Source organism: Triticum aestivum, chromosome 2D, assembly GCF_018294505.1.
Source record: "Triticum aestivum cultivar Chinese Spring chromosome 2D, IWGSC CS RefSeq v2.1, whole genome shotgun sequence".
In the NCBI taxonomy this organism is placed as follows: domain Eukaryota; kingdom Viridiplantae; phylum Streptophyta; class Magnoliopsida; order Poales; family Poaceae; genus Triticum; species Triticum aestivum.
The window spans coordinates 437,916,120-437,933,483 of record NC_057799.1 but is presented as its reverse complement, the minus strand read 5'-3'; positions in this window follow the sequence as shown (position 1 = coordinate 437,933,483).

The following is a 17,364-nucleotide window of genomic DNA, read 5'->3' as shown; positions in this document are numbered from 1 at the left end:
CAGCCATTTGCTTTTGACCTCTTTTCTGTAGCCCTACTTTCTGGATTTGGAGTTGAGTTGAAGTTGGATTTCCATTGTTACGCGCGGGGGTTGCCTCTTCTTGTTCGAGCGATTTCTTGCAATCTGGTTCTTGCCTTAATTCGAAGCTCACGCTCGTTGCCTCCCCCTCGCGAGCCCCTCACGAGCGGGGCTGGGCGTAGCACACGCGCGCCGCGCGCGCCAACTCCACAATTGGCGCTTGCTCCTCACGAGGCCCTCTCGGATGGATCGGCGGGCTCTTTAGGAGTCTCAGAAGCTCACGACCTCATGATCCAGTTCAGGACATGCCCCGGCTAAGGTACGCCACGACAAAAAACTAGCCACCGGGCTCATGGATTCACAAAGATGCACACTCAGGTTGGCATAAAATAATAAAGGCTGCGATTTGTTTACACGAGGGGCTCCCCCTCTCAAAATGCTCTTACAATCTCTAGGGGAGAGGCATGGGATCAGTCGGACATGTTGCTTGCCACGTCCTCCACGTCATCTTCAGACGCGCCGCTATCATCGCCTTCGCCGTCGCTGGCGTCACCATCACCTCCACCGGCGCCACCCTCACCGTCGTCGACCACGTCGCCTTCGTGTGCCGCGACCACCACCGCGTCGTCCTCAGAAGTGAGGGCCCTGACCAGTGCGTCCACGTTGTCCTCCACCCACCGCGCCAGGTCACCCCGGATGGCCTCCGGCATGGGGGCAATGGCGGCGTCAAAGTCGAAGTCGGGGTAGGTATTCTGGAGATGGCTGAAGACGCGGGAGAACGCGCGCCCCAGCAGGCCATGGCTCCTCTCCTCAATGAGCTGGCGATCCCTCTCTGAATAGTTCTCCAGGCGTGTCACGTCGGTAAAGAAGCGGAGGTGGCTGGCATAGTCCGTCGTGCGGGGATGAGGGGCGTTCGCATCGCAGATGTGGCCCAGCGCCGCGTTGGCCCTGTTCCTGAGGCCCTCGAACATAGGGGCATGCATGTGCTCCAGCGTCCGCCGCTGAAGCACTTCCTCCCTGTTCTGCCGCGTGACGGCTCAGCGTCATCAACACACTGCTGAAGAAGAAGCAGCTCGGCGCGGGCAGAGGCCAGCTCAGCCTGCGCTGATACCAACCCGGCCGCGGTGGCCTCCTCGCGCCGCTCCATCTCAACCAACCTGGGCTTAAGGGCAGTAGTCCTGCCTGCAGCCTCAGCTTCTACGAGCTTCAACTTCAGGTCGTGTCTGCCCTCGAGATCCGCGTGAGCTTCGGCCACCCAGCGGTCAACCTCCCCTTGAGCCATGGCCTCGCGAGCATCGACAGCATCTTCCGCTTGAGCAATTTGACGCTCCCTCATCTCCAGCCGCTCAAGCTCAAGGCTGCGCTCCATGGCTTCCAGCGCCAGCGCCTCCTCGCGCCTACGGATCTCTTCCTCTTTGACGAGCGTCCCCCACACCGACGCCAAGGCGGCCCTGCGCGCCTCCACCTGCTGCTCCAAGGAGGCGCTCTAGGCTCGGAACTCCCACGCGCGTTTCTCCGCGGCCTCGCAACGGCGGTCAGCTTCTCGGGCCTCTTCCAGAGCTCGGGAGCAGGCCTCACGCGAGGTCGCGAGAGAAGCTTCAGCCTTCGTGTTATCCAGCTCGCGCTGGTGGCGCCCGAGGTTGATAGCCACCTTCAGCTTATGTCGCTCCTCCGCCAACCGAAGACCCTCGGCCTTGAGCCGCGCGTCGACATCCGCGAGTTCTTCACCGAGCCTGTTCATCGCGCCCATCGCCTCCTGGAAGAGCTCATGACGAACGACACTCTGTCCGTGCTCAAACTCAAGCGCACGACCCATCCCATCCTCCACCTTAGGGGCTGCGGGTGAGGTCCAAAGCGGCTCGCCCCCTCTCGGCAGGGGGCTGGGGGATGGCGCGCGCCCGGAGGCCAGCCAGGCCTCGCAAGGGGCCCGGACGAGTCGAGGCCCGCTGCTTGAAGAAGAGCCCAAGACCGAAGCCATCCAACCGCCGTGCATGACCAGAGGAGGAGCCCTCGGCACGCTCGCCGAGCTCCAAGCAAGGCCGCGAAGGAGGGATAACAAGGGCGTGGGCTCAAGGTGCCATAGGGGCGAGCACGCCTCTCCTCCCGACCCCGCACCGGAGACGGCGTGCGGGCTCTGGGCGCTCAAGGCCAGCGGAGGAGTCGAGGAGGGAGGAGGCCGCTTCTAAGGAGACTCAGTGGCCCTGGCGGAAGGGATCCTGAAGGACCACCGTCAGGAAGGAAAGCAGCACTCAAGAAGCCACAAAGATACAATACTTACTCATCTATGGCGATGTACTTCCTCCGCTTCAGCGGCCCGAAGATACCGCAGGTGCCGCTCGGGGATCCCTTCCTCTTCCGGAGCTCCTCGAAGTCCATGCAAAGCCGACCGAAGCGTTGGACATGGCGGCCATCGCGAGGCGCAGCCGGAGAAGCGCTTGAAAGCACAGCCTGAGGGGCGCCAAGCTGAGGAGAGTCAACAGGCGCCATCTCGCAGCGACCCGCCGAGGCCTCAGGAGCTTCGGCCTCAGGAGTCGCGTGCTGCATCGCCCCCGCGACTGCCGCCCCAGGACAAGAATCATGGGTTCTAGAGGATGACGCCTCAGGAGCCCCAGGCGACATCAGCACCTCGGCACTCGAGCCACCAGCCTCCGGCGGTGCTCGCTCCCTGCATCCACACTCGAGGCGAGCTCGACGCTAGCATCAAAGAGGGGAACCACGTTGACGGGGTTCTCCCGGGGCCCCACCAGGCCGTCCGGACGCAGCCCCCACTCATCAAAGGAAGGCATGTGCCCCACGAATTCCGCCTTGTTCGAGCACCGGTACAACAGACAACTCTTTCCAGGCATGTCGTCTGGCAACGGAGCACCCGTCAGGACCTCAAGCACCGTTTGCCGTGTCTCAAGAGGAAGCCCGGACTCCTGAAGTCTCATATGGTCCTTGCTGTTGAGCAAGGCCCACATTGACCGAGAATGGCGCTGAAGCGGAGCGACTCGGCGTCGGACGAGCTCCTTCACAACCATAGGCGCAGTCACGCCAAGGTCTTTTAGCCTCTTCAGCCTAAGCCAGACGGGGGCAAGGCGAGGGCTCGCGAGCTTCTCGTGGCCCCAGCCGGAGTTGGGGACGGCAGGCGACGACGGAGGCGAGAGCACCCCTACGTCTACATACACCCATCGCGTCCGGAATCCACCCGCGGGCGGCAGGAGGTCAAAATCGATCCCCGAGCCGGCTGTCTCCGCCACGACATGGAAGCTCACGCATCCCGAGCTCTGTCGGGGATCAATCAGATGCAACGAGAAGAAGTAGCGGAGAAGGGCCACGGAAGGGGCAATGCCCACCATGGCCTCACATACAAAGGCGAAGACGGCGATAAGGGTCACGGATTGGGGATCAAGATGCAGCATGTGGATCTAGTAATGTTCAAGCACTGCGTTGAAGAAAGCGGAGAAGAGGGGAACAAGGCCAGCCCAAAGGGCGTCGATGAAAAGCGGGACCTCGGTGCTTGTCCTATCAACACGAGCTCGAGACACAGGCCAGGCCACCATTCCTCCCCACTCATTGAAGCAAGAGGCGAACATGGGGTGCACCTTGCCCATGGCCTCCTCGTTAAGCACCAGCGATCGGCCAACTGCGGGCTCGATAGCCGGAGGCGCACTGGCCGACGACAGAGGTTTCTTCCCCTTATCCACTTGTTTCGGCGCCATGGTGATGGAGTGGGCAGAGCTCAGGTCGGATTGGAAAGAGGAGCAGAGTCTCGGGGAAGCAGAGGAATCGGGGGAGTATGGCATTGGCGATGGGAGAATAACTGTGTAGGTTAACGGTGGCCGCCAAGCCAGGCGGATTCCAAGGCTTCATGGGGAAGCGGAGATGCGCACGTCCAATCAACTGCCACGCGTCGACCAAGGCCGCAGGCTGTTGGGGGACCGCAGCGCTCCGCACTTGCCCTTTGGCTTCGCCCAGAAGCCAAGTCCGAGCGTGCCTTGGGCACGGGGGCTACTGTCGGTGTTCTGGGAATGGGGGTCCCCAGACTTGCCTGCCTGCGGCCCATGGCGTGGCACTGCTAGCGGGCCTGTACGACCCATCTTCACCAACAAGCATTCAAGACCCTCGCAAGGGGCCAAGCCTCGCGAGGAGAACGCCACGAGGCCTCCTCGGGAGCGCCTTCACCAGGCTGGCTCACGAGGGGCGAAGAGATCAAGGCAAGGCAAACCTCGCAAGGTTCTCGTGACGTAAGCCATGACGATCAAGGCCAGGCGGGCGCCAGACGGCTGCCAGCACGCACGGTGTCCTTGTTTCCCCTTGGTGCCAAGGAGGCAAGCGCAGGCGAGGAGTGCCGAGGCATCAAGCAAAGGTTTCCTTATCGGTTCAACGAGACCAAGACCAGCAGGACGGCAAGACGGAGGTCACCATGGAGCCCAAGGCGGCGTCACCACCAGAGCCTTTGGCAGGCGAAGACCACCTTTAGTCAGGATAGCTTGTACTAGCTGTCCCCTTTCAAATTGGCCGTTGTGGGATCCCTTCCCGCTCAATATTTGGGAAGAGGACCAGAGCCTCTATAAATAGGACTAGCCACCATAGTAGGAGGGCGGCGAGAGCTGATCCTTAGCCACGCACTGAGCACAAGAACACCTCTCCTCAGGAGGCTGTTCTTCCCTTGTACTGTTCATCCTCAGCCCGAGAGGCAATCCACCACCACCACACTGGAGTAGGGTATTACACCACAATGGTGGCCCGAACCAGTATAAACCTTGTGTCTCCTGTATTGCGAGTTCGTCGAGCCTAGCTTAGAGATCGCGGAGTGCGTGAGAGCGTGATCAGTGAGGGGGAGATCTTCGTGCGCACCCCAGTGTTCGAACCTTGAGGGTTTTGCCGGAACCCATGATCCGACATATATGTTTTGATGTACCAAAGGTAGTTCGGAGTACCGGATATGATCAGGACATGACGAGGAGTCTCGAAATGGTCAAGACATGAAGATTGATATATTGGATGACTATGTTCGGACATCGGAAAGGTTTCGAGAGAGTTCAGCATATACCGGAGTACTGAGGGGTTACCGGAACCCCCCGGGGAGTCAATGGGCCTTAATGGGCCATAGTGGAAAGGAGGAGGAGGCGGCCAAGGTGGGGCCCCCCAAAGCCCAATCCGAATTAGGAGGGGGGACCGGCCCCCCTTTCCTGCTCTTCTTCTCCCCCTCCCTTCCCTCTCCTACTCCAACTAGGGAAGGGGGAATCCTACTCCCACCGGGAGTAGGACTCCCCCCTTGGGTGCGCCTAGGAGGCCGGCCCTCTCCCCCTCCTCCACTCCTTTATATATGGGGGAGGGGGGCACCCCATAGACACACAAGTTGATCATTGATCCCTTAGCCGTGTGCGGTGCCGCCCTCCACCATAATCCACCTCGGTCATATCGCCGTAGTGCTTAGGCGAAGCCCTACGCCGGTAGCTTCATCATCACCGTCATCACGCCATCGTGCTAACGAAGCTCTTCCTCTGACACTCTACTAGATCGTGAGTTCGTGGGACGTCACCGAGCTGAGCGTGTGCAGATCGTGGAGGTGCCGTACTTTCAGTACTAGGATCGGTCGATCATGAAGACGTACGACTACATCAACCACGTTGTCATAATGCTTCCACTTACGGTCTACGAGGGTACGTAGATAACACTCTCCCCTCTCGTTGCTATGCATCACCATGATCTTGGGTGTGCGTAGGAAAATTTTGAAATTACTACGTTACCCAACAGTGGTATCAGATCCAGGTTTATGCGTAGATGTTATATGCACGAGTAGAACACAAGTGAGTGGTGGGCGATATTAGTCGTACTACTTACCGGCATGTCATACTTTGATTCGGCGGTATTGTTGGATGAAGCGGCCCGGACCAACATTACGCATATGCTTATCGAGACTGGTTCTACCGAGGTGCTTCGCACACAGGTGGCTGGCGGGTGTAAGTTTCTCCAACTTTAGTTGAATCGAGTGTGGCTACGCCCGGTCCTTGTTGAAGGTTAAAACAACACATACTTGACGAAAAATCGTTGTGGTTTTGATGCGTAGGTAAGAACGGTTCTTGCTCAGCCCATAGCCGCCACGTAAAACTTGCAACAACAAAGTAGAGGACGTCTAACTTGTTTTTGCAGGGCATGTTTGTGGCACCCCGACTCAGAGCGACCGGTTTACCCTGCATTGCCAGCCCAGAGATCATGTCTTCTGGCAACACACAACATATTGGTATAGAAAACAACTGCTTTATTGATGCTAGCGGAACAGAGTTCATATTACAACAGTGGTCGAGGCCAAGCGGCACACTCGGTGCGGCGGAACAATATGTACATTATTTAGTGAACATAAAGGTGCCTCGACTCGAACAACTACGTGGCAGCGGAATAATGTCGTAGCGGAAGCTCCATATCACAGGGACACTGATGTGGACACGATCTAGACTCGAACAGCGCTCCTTTCCAACGAGACTTTCCTGAAATCTGGCATGACACGCCAGGTCAGTACATTGAATGTACTTGCAAGCTCACAGCAAGCATAATCATAATGACAAACAATATCATGATATTTAACCAATTATTAATAATGCAACATTATCTGTCAACATGCTCTGATCAAGCCCGAACGTCCCTCAGGACAGCTTACCAACTGTGATCATCTCTGGACCACAAACACAACAACATAGTGGTCTTTCTCAAGAACAACTCGTGATCCTTACGGCGATCACAACCACGACCATCATTTGGTCCCAAATACCTCGATGGCCTTTCTGCCATCCATTGACAATGCAAAGTTCATGGCTTAGTGTGCAATTTTTATTAAACATTGACTCATGGTGGGACCTAGTACAAGGTGTCCGCGACCGTGGACTCGGCTATCGATAGACTATACACTCTGCAGAGGTAGCACACTGTACCCACACCATGGAACCCATGGCCTCGCACTCCCATTCAGGTGGACCAACGGCATTCCGACAAAACCCCTCCATTGCCACAGCACTCTCCCGGCCACTCGGACCCAAATCCCCAACGGGCTGGTCCTGGGTGGCCCCGTGTCTACCAAAGACACCCCGACCACTGTCGTGGTCAAAACACTCCCACTCGGGGACTCGGTACCATAATCTCATCAACGAGCACACAAGATTATGTGTGCTTACCGGGCCAGGGCAAACACGACATAATCTTCCGTAGATGGAGGCACCGACCAGAGGCCGTGTCAATGGACCAAATCAAGGCCTTCCCACAAGGCAAATGTGGTTGCACTAGAAAGAAACTCGATTCGGCGGCACCATGACCCAGTCAATGGTATATTCAAGTTGAGTTATATTCAGGATTAACTTTAAACTAAAAATGACCGGTGTCATAGCATGCCATGAAATGCAAAACAACACATGCATCACATATTGATAAAAATGACCGACGTCATCCATATGCACACCAAGCATAAACGTCAACAACTCATATACTCTACTTGCTCAAAATGACTCACAACTTAACCAAAATATTTTGCAACAAGTTTTATTAATTTCCTACGCAAGAAAGTAACTCTGATAAATCTTTCATATGCTTGACCAAAAGATATCATTATCAACAACTCTTAATTTCTTTATCACTAAGTTCGGTTCAAACATTCTGTAAGACAAGTAATATGATTAAACAAGTATTTGACAGAATATTTTCTAACAAATTTTTATCAATTTAAGAATGCAAACACAAAGCTTTAAATAATTACTAACATGCATAACGAAATTATTTCTAACATCACCTCAAATAAATTTTAACTTGCTTTACCCACTTAAACTAGTTTCAACTATTCTGTAAATCAAGCATAACAACTGACCAATACTTAACAGAATACAAATAATTCAATAATTATTTAAATGCATGGGTTAATCATTTCATTTAAGTGAGAAAATCACAAATATTGAAATGGCATCATAAAAATGTTGCTGTGGCTTGCCTTAGTGCAGATGAGGTTCACAAGCCTCCTGGTGATCCTCAAGACAAGCCTCATCTTCTGAAAATAATTTTAAACACAAAAAGAGAATATCAAGAACACTTCTGAAATTCACCAGAAATTCTAAACAGCTCAGAAAAATCTCATCTTTGGTGAGCTGTTAGATTTCCTTTCAAAGAACACAATGCAAAAAGAATCATCTCATTTGGGCTTATGGTTAAAAAGTTAAAAAAATTTGAAGCTCTCTGGAATTTAAATGAATTTGAATAAAAAGAAACAGCTGGGGGGTGACGTCGAAGGCGTAAAGCCCAGGGGCGCCACCACTCATGCCGCTTCGCGCATGTACTGAGTGGCTGACTAGCGGGCCCCGCTAGTCAGGTGGGGGAAGAGGGAGAGAGAAACAGAGCGGGCCGCGGCTTCGCCGGAGCTCTCGCCGGCGACGAGGGCTCCTTGGCCCAAACGAGAGGGAGGGATTGAGAGAGGGGGCGATGGCGCACCTGCCCGTACCCGTAGCATGGCTAGGGGTGGTCGGACGGTGTCGGAAACTAGCTCGCAAGCGGAGGCAGAACGTGGAGGTCGCCGGAGTTGAGGAAGACGGCAAGCAGAGGTCACTCCAGAGGCTCCAAGCGGGCGAGATGGCCTCACCAGAGAGAGGCGGATGCCTTGGAGGGGTCACCCAGGCCTGGGAGGGGCTGGAGCTACCGGGGCGACCAGAGGGGATCGCGGGCGAGCTTGAGCTCGGGGACGGCGGCCCGAGGCCTGCCCGGCCGGGCTACGGCTTCCTACTCGATCGTGGGGTGTGTGTGAGTGCTGGATGGTGCTCGAGGAGGCTGGGGGTGGCTCTATTTATAGGCGAGCGGCGAGGGTGCTTCGGGCTCCGCCGGTGGACACCTGTCCACGGCGCCCGACGACGAGCGGCGTCAGTGAGAGGGGAAGAAGGCGACGGAGGTCACGCGGCCACTGTGGGCGAGCGGAGACGAGCACAGGATCAAGGGGATGGCGACGAGCATAGTGCGGTCCGCACTGTTGGGCTGGCCGGACCTTGCCCGTGCTTGCTGCGGCGAGTGCCAGGGAGGAGTTAAGGACGTCGAGACGATGATGGTGGCGGGGTTTGGCATGGTTGGGCAGGCGGGGGAAGCGAGCACGCTCGAACAGAGCGCTCGGCATCACCCAGAGCGCGTCGACACGCATGCCTGGCATCGTGGACACGCGTGGTCACCGCGCGAACTCTCTCCTCAGGCCAGCCTTCATCCAAAAATCATGTCTGGCATGTTGTTCGTGGTAGTTTTGAACTTTACCACGGTTTGGTTTGGATCCAGGTGCAGTAGAGAAGATTTTACAAGCAAGGTAGGTTTCTGGTCAGTAACTTTGTGATGTTACTATGGTCAAATGGCTGGGAGTTTGGGGTTGTGCTTTGGAGGCTAGTTATAAGTTACTAAGGTAAAGATGCACAAGAAAGTTCAGGTCAAATGGAGCAAGTAAAATGGTAGTTGCTGTAGAAACCACCATTTCTGTCCAAAACAGAAAAGATTTTCTTAGCAAAAATATTCCAAAAAGTGATGAAATATTTTTGCTCAGGGAGGTGCCCTAGGGTCCCTAGAATATTTGTGAATTATCTTAGAATTTTCTGAGCCATAAAAATTAGGGTTGCTCTGAAGCAAACAGATCTGGCTTAGGGTTTTTGAGGGAAAATGAATATTTTTCATTTAAGAAAAATATTCCAAAGGTTATTTTGTGGTGGATCAGAAGTGAAGTGATGGTTTGGGAGAGAAGTGAACACTTGGGTGAAAGCCAAGGATGCCCAAGTGTTTAAGTCCAAATGAAAAGATTCAGAAACTCCAAGGTTCAAAAACTTTCAAATGAAATTTCAAGCAAATAAGAAAGGGCAAAAACCAGGCTGTCACAATGTTGTGATGTGACATGGTCAAGACATGATGCTAAGTTTTATTGTATGAGATGATCATGTTTTGTAACGAAGTTATCGGCAACTGGCAGGAGCCATATGGTTGTCGCTTTATTGAATGAAATGCAATCGCCATGTAATTGCTTTACTTTATCACTAAGCGGTTGCGATAGTCATAGAAGCAATAGTTGGCGAGACGGCAACGATGCTACGATGGAGATTAAGGTGTCAAGCCGGTGATAATGGTGATCATGACGGTGCTTTGGAGATGGAGATCAAAGGCACAAGATGATGATGGCCATATCATATCACTTATATTGATTGCATGTGATGTTTATCCTTTATGCATCTTATTTTGCTTAGTTCAACGATACCATTATAAGATGATCTGTCACTAAATTTCAAGGTACAGTGTTCTCCGTGAGTATGCACCATTGCGAAAGTCCGTCGTGCCAAGACACTAAATATGGACTTGACTCTGAGATACTAGCTTCTTTTTGTGAATCCTTTGCTACTCATGTTGACCTCCCTAAGGAGAAGTGGTTTAAATATAATCCTCCCATTGAGGTAAAAGTAGTTGCACCTATTAAAGTTGAAGAAAAGACTATCACTTATAATGTTGATCCTATTGTTCCTACTGCTTATATTGAGAAACCACATTTCCCTGTTAGAATAAAGGATCATGCTAAAGGTTCAACTGTGGTTCGTAAGAGTAACACTAGAACACCTACACCCCCTGAGCAAATTAAAGTTGAACCTAGTATTGCTATGGTTAAAGATCTCTTGGCTGATAATATTGATGGGCATGTTATTTACTACTGTGATGAAGCTGCTAGAATTGCTACACCTGATACTAAAAATAAACATAGACCTGTTGTAGGCATGCCTGTTATTTCTGTTAAAATAGGAGATCATTGCTATCATGGCTTATGTGATATGGGTGCTAGTGCAAATGCAATACCTCATTCCTTATACAAAGAAATTATGCATGATATTGCACCTGCTAAGATAGAGGAAATTGATGTTACAATTAAGCTTGCCAATAGAGACACAATTTCACCAGTTGGGATTGTTAGAGATGTTGAAGTCTTGTGTGGGAAAGTGAAATATCCTGCTGATTTTCTTGTTCTTGGTTCCCCACAAGATAACTTTTGTCCCATTATATTTGGTAGACCCTTCTTGAATACTGTCAATGCTAGGATAGACTGCAAAAAGGATGTTGTTACTATTGGTTTGGGGGATATGTGTCATGAGTTTAATTTTGCTAAATTTCGTAGACAACCCCATGATAAAGAATTACCTAGTAAAGATGAAATTATTGGTGTTGCTTCTATTGTCGTGCCTCCTAATGACCCTTTAGAACAATATTTACTCGACCATGAAAATGATATGTCTATGAATGAAAGAAGGGAAATAGATGAAGTATTCTTTAAACAAGGACCTCTCTTGAAACACAACTTGCCTGTTGAAATCCTAGGGGACCCTCCTCCACCCAAGGGTGATCCCGTGTTTGAGATTAGACCATTACCTGATACTCTCAAATATGCTTATCTTGATGAAAAGAAGATATATCCTGTTATTATTAGTGCTAACCTTTCAGAGCATGAAGAAAAGAAATTATTGAAAACTCTGAAGAAGCACCATGCTGCTATTGGATATACTCTTGATGATCTTAAGGGCATTAGTCCCACTTTATGCCAGCACAAGATAAAATTGGAGAAAGACGCTAAACCAGTTGTTGATCACCATGGCGGTTAAATCCTAAGATGAAAGAAGTGGTAAGAAAAGAAATACTAAAGCTTCTAGAGGCAGGTATAATTTATCCCGTTGCTGATAGTCAGTGGGTAAGTCATGTCCATTGTGTCCCTAAGAAGGGAGGTACTACTGTTGTTCCTAATGATAAAGATGAATTGATCCCGCAAAGAATTATTACAGGTTATAGAATGGTAATTGATTTCCGTAAATTAAATAAAGCTACTAAAAAGGATCATTACCCCTTACCTTTTATTGATCAAATGCTAGAAAGATTATACAAACATACACATTTTTGCTTTCTAGATGGTTATTCCGGTTTCTCTCAAATACCTGTGTCAAAAGAGGATCAAGAAAAGACCACTTTTACTTGCCCTTTCGGTACCTTTGCTTATAGACGTATGCCTTTTGGTTTATGTAATGCACCTGCTACCTTTCAAAGATGCATGATGGCTATATTCTCTGATTTTTGTGAAAAGATTGTTGAGATTTTCATGGATGATTTCTCCGTATATGGAACTTCTTTTGATGATTTCTTAAGCAACCTTGATCAAGTTTTGCACAGATGTGAAGAAACTAATCTTGTCTTGAATTGGGAAAAGTGCCACTTTATGGTTAATGAAGGTATTGTCTTGGGGCATAAAATTTCTGAAAGAGGTATTGAAGTTGATAAAGCTAAAGTTGATCCTATTGAAAAGATGAAGTGTCCCAAGGACATCAAAGGTATAAGAAGTTTCGTTGGTCATGCAGGTTTTTATAGGAGGTTCATTAAGGACTTCTAAAAAAATTCTAGGCCTCTGACTAACCTATTACAAAAAGATGTTCCATTTGTCTTTGATGATGATTGTGTAGAAGCATTTGAAATACTTAGGAAAGCCTAGATTTCTGCACCTATTATTCAGCCACCTGATTGGAATTTGCCCTTTGAAATTATGTGTGATGCTAGTGATTATGCTGTAGGTGTTGTTTTAGGACAAAGGGTTGATAAGGAATTAAATATTATCCAATATGCTAGTAAAACTCTAGACAGTGCCCAAAGAAATTATGCTACTACTAAGAAAGAATTTTTAGCAGTTGTATTCGCTTGTGATAAGTTCAGACCTTATATTGTTGATTCTAAAGTAACTGTTCACACCGATCATGCTGCTATTAAATATCTTATGGAAAAGAAAGATGCTAAACCTAGAATTATTAGATGGGTTCTCCTGCTACAAGAATTTGATTTGCATATTATTGATAGAAAAGGAGCTGAGAACCCCGTTGCAGACAACCTGTCTAGGTTAGAGAATGTTCTTGATGAGCCACTACCTATTGATGATAGCTTTCCTGATGAACAATTAGCTGTCATAAATGCTTCTCGTACTGCTCCATGGTATGCTGATTATGCTAATTACATTGATGCTAAATTTATACCACCTAGTTTCACATACCAGCAAAAGAAAAAGTTTTTCTATGATTTAAGACACTACTTCTGGGATGACCCACACCTTTATAAAGAAGGAGTAGATGGTGTTATTAGACGTTGTATACTTGAGCATGAACAGGAACAGATCCTACGCAAGTGTCACTCTGAGGCTTATGGAGGACACCACGCTGGAGATAGAACTGGACATAAAGTATTGCAATCCGGTTTTTATTGGCCTACTCTCTTCAAAGATGCCCGTAAGTTTGTCTTGTCTTGTGATGAATGTCAAGGAATTGGTAATATTAGTAGACGTCAAGAAATGCCTATGAATTATTCAATTGTTATTGAACCATTTGATGTTTGGGGCTTTGATTATATGGGACCGTTTCCTTCCTCTAACGGGTATACACATATTTTAGTTGCTGTTGATTACGTTACTAAGTGGGTAGAAGCTATTCCAACTAGTAGTGCTGATCATAACACCTCTATTAAGATGCTTAAAGAAGTTATTTTTTCCAAGGTTTGGAGTCCCTAGATATTTAATGACTGATGGTGGTTCACATTTTATTCATGGTTCCTTTCGTAAAATGCTTGCTAAGTATGATGTTAATCATAGAATTGCATCTCCATATCACCCGCAGTCTAGTGGTCAAGTAGAACTCAGTAATAGAGAGCTCAAATTAATTTTGCAAAAGACTGTTAATAGATCTAGAAAGAATTGGTCCAAGAAACTTGATAATGCATTATGGGCCTATAGAACTGCATATAAAAATCCTATGGGTATGTCTCCGTATAAAATGGTTTATGGAAAAGCATGTCACTTACCTCTCGAACTGGAACATAAGGCATATTGGGCCATTAAAGAGCTCAATTATGATTTCAAACTTGCCGGTGAGAAGAGACTATTTGACATTAGCTCACTTGATGAATGGAGAACCCAGGCCTATGAGAATGCCAAACTGTTTAAAGAAAAGGATAAAAGATGGCATGAAAAAAGGATACAAAAGTGTGAGTTTAATGTAGGTGATTATGTGTTTCTATTCAACTCTCGCTTAAGATTTTTTGCAGGAAAACTTCTCTCTAAATGGGAAGGTCCTTACGTTATCGACGAGGTCTATCGTTCCGGTGCCATAAAAATCAACAACTTCGAAGGCACGAAACCGAAGGTGGTGAACGGTCAAAGAATCAAACATTATATCTCAGGTAATCCTATAAATGTTGTAACTAATTTTATTGAATCCGTAACCCCGGAGGAATACATAAGGGACACTTTCCAGAACGTTTCAGACTCCGAAAAGGAATAGGTATGTGGTACAGTAAGTAAACCGACTCCAAAACAGTTCTAATGGTAATTTTTCTCCGTTTTGGAATATTTAAGAAAATAGGAAAATAAGAAGTAGTCCGGAAAGGACACGAGGCATCCACGAGGGTGGAGGGCGCGCCCCCTGCCTCGTGGGCGCGCCCCTGCCTCGTGGGCACCTCGTGTGCTCTCCGGACTCCGTTTTCTTGCACGATACTTCTTTTGGTCGGTAAAAATTCATTATATAATCCCCCGAAGGTTTTGACCACCGTATCACTAAATATCCTCTATTTTTGTTTCGAACTGTATCTGCCGCAGATTAGAGCAAGATGTCTTCTGAAGAGTCAGTCCGGGAGAGCCAGGTGTCTCATCCGACACCGGGACCAGGAGCAAACAGCGATGCTGACCACTCTGGGCCATCAACGGAGGAAGAGATGGAGGCCGACTTGAAAAGGATAGATGCCATGGAGGCGGATCAAGAAGTCATTTCCTGTTTCCGAGCCGGATTCAGGATGGGGGAACTACAGAGCTCAGCTATTTCAAACTCGGTCATCCCCTCCAACGTTAAATTTCTCTCTTATGAAAATATGAAAAGAGTTTACTTGTTCTCCCGTAGCTATGCAACATCCATGGGTGAAAGGAGCTTTATCCGTCAAGGGTAAGCTTCATAAGGAAATAATGGACCTCAAGCAACAAGTCAGTAAGCTTGAGGAAGAGAATCGTATCCTGAGGGGCATCATCGTCAAGAATATCACATCACCACCTCCGAAGAAAGAGCGATAAATACATGGGTGTGGGCACTCCTCTTGGCAACTGCCAAGCTTGGGGGAGGTGCCCCAGTATCGTATCACCATCACACTCCTATCTTTACCATTTTTCTTAGTTCGATCCTTTTGGTAATATCTTGATCTAGTAGAATAAAGTTTTAGTATGATTTAGTTTTGAGTTTTGCCTTATGATCCTTCTATGTAATCGAGTCAGTGAGCTATATATAATAAAGATTAGTGTTGAGTCAAGGGCTTGATTATCTTGCTATGATCGTGAGGGAATAAAAGAAAAAGAAAGAATAAAAAGAAATAAAGAGATCATATTGATCTTATGGTGAGTAATGACTTCACATATAAAGAGTATGATGAATAAAAGTTGTTGAGAGTTGACAAACATAGTTTTGGTCATCGTTGCAATTAATAGGAAGTAATAAAGAAAGAGAGGTTTTAACATATAAATATACTATCTTGGACATCTTTTATGATTGTGAGCACTCATTAAAATATGACATGGTAAAGAGTTGATGTTGGACAAGGAAGACAACGTAATGGGTTATGTTTTCTTATATCCAAAATAAAGTATATTGTCATGGATCATCCAACATGTTGAGCTTGCCTTTCCCTCTCATGCTAGCCAAATTCTTTGCACCAAGTAAAGATACTACTTGTGCTTCTAAATATCCTTAAACCTGGTTTTGCCATAAGAGTCCACCATATCTACCTATGGATTGAGTAAGATCCTTCAAGTAAGTTGTCATGTTGCATGCAATAAAAATTGCTCTCTAAATATGTATGATTTATGATTTCTCACAAGAGGCCATCCCTTCCTCCCGTCCCTCGCGTCGCCCCTAGGGCGACTCCGGGGAGTCTAGGGTTTTCCCCCGCCGCCTCCCCCCACCTCCCCCACCCCCCTCGCCGCCACCGGAGACGACCGCCGGGAAAGCCCGCGCGGGCGCCGGGGAAGGTGGCGGCGGGGTCTTCGGCGCTTCTTCTTCACGGAGGCCATCGGATCTAGGGCGGCGGCCCCTGCTGGCGTGGCGTGCGGCGTTCCTGAGGGTTCGGCCGTGAGGACAGCGAGCCACAGGCGTGCCAGATCTGGAGGTATTGCCCCCTTCCCTTCCATGCATCCCTTCCCAGTCCCGGTTCGGTTAGGATCTTGCCGGATCCACCTCCGGTGTGTTCTGGTGGAGCAGATCGGTGTCCGGGGGAATCCTTGGCCGCCTTGGCTGGCCGGCAGCGGCAACGCCACTTTTTGGCGCCGCTTTCCTCCTTGGGGGCGCTGCTGAGGGCCCCATCTCTCCACTCCGACCCATGTCCGGGTGAAAGCCCAAGATCCGATGCGGATTGGGCGTCGGCATCGCCCCGTGCACCGTAACCTTCCTGGAGGAGACGCCAAGGACATTGGGATCGGATGGAAGGGTCTGCAGGTGAGGGGTGGGGGGTGTGCTGCCTCCCTTTCGGTGGAGCGGTGTTTCTTTCTACATATTTTTGGCGGTGGCTCTTGGCGGCATGGAGCAGCGGAGGCTTGGCGTCAGATGTGTGGTGACGGACACGCGCAGGAGGTCGACGCTGTCTGGCGTCATGGTGGCACCGGCGGCAGCGAGACCGGGCAAGGCCGATGCAACAGTACAGCTCTGAAGATGGATATCTGGCATGTGGCTGTGGCGGCCTCATACCCAGCAGGCGTCCTGGTTGAGGAGCACGCCGGACTGGTGGGTGCCCATACCCGGCAGGCGTCCTGGTTGGGACCTCAGGTCTTAGATGTTAGGTTTGGCTGCGAGGTCTATTTGGTATTAGGCCCAGACCATCAGCGCCCCTTCATCAGTTAGATAGGAGTAGCGACAGAGGTTGCGAAGATGGTGGCTTTGGTCTTACTGTTGTACGACTTTGTAAGGTCTTGTGTTAATAATTAATAAATTGGCCGTATGCATCGTCCAGATGCAGAGGCCGGGGGTATTCCTCCTTTTCTAAAAAGATATGTATGATTTATTAGTGTGGAGAAAATAAGCTTTATACAATCTTGTGATGTGGAAGAAATAAAAGCGATGGACTGCATAATAAAGGTCCATATCACAAGTGGCAATATAAAGTGACATTCTTTTGCATTAAGATTTCGTGCATCCAACCATAAAAGCACATGACAACCTCTGCTTCCCTCTGCGAAGGGCCTATCTTTTTACTTTGTCTTATACCTTATACAAGAGTCATGGTGATCTTCACCTTTCCTTTTTACATTTTATCCTTTGGCAAGCACCTTGTGTTGGA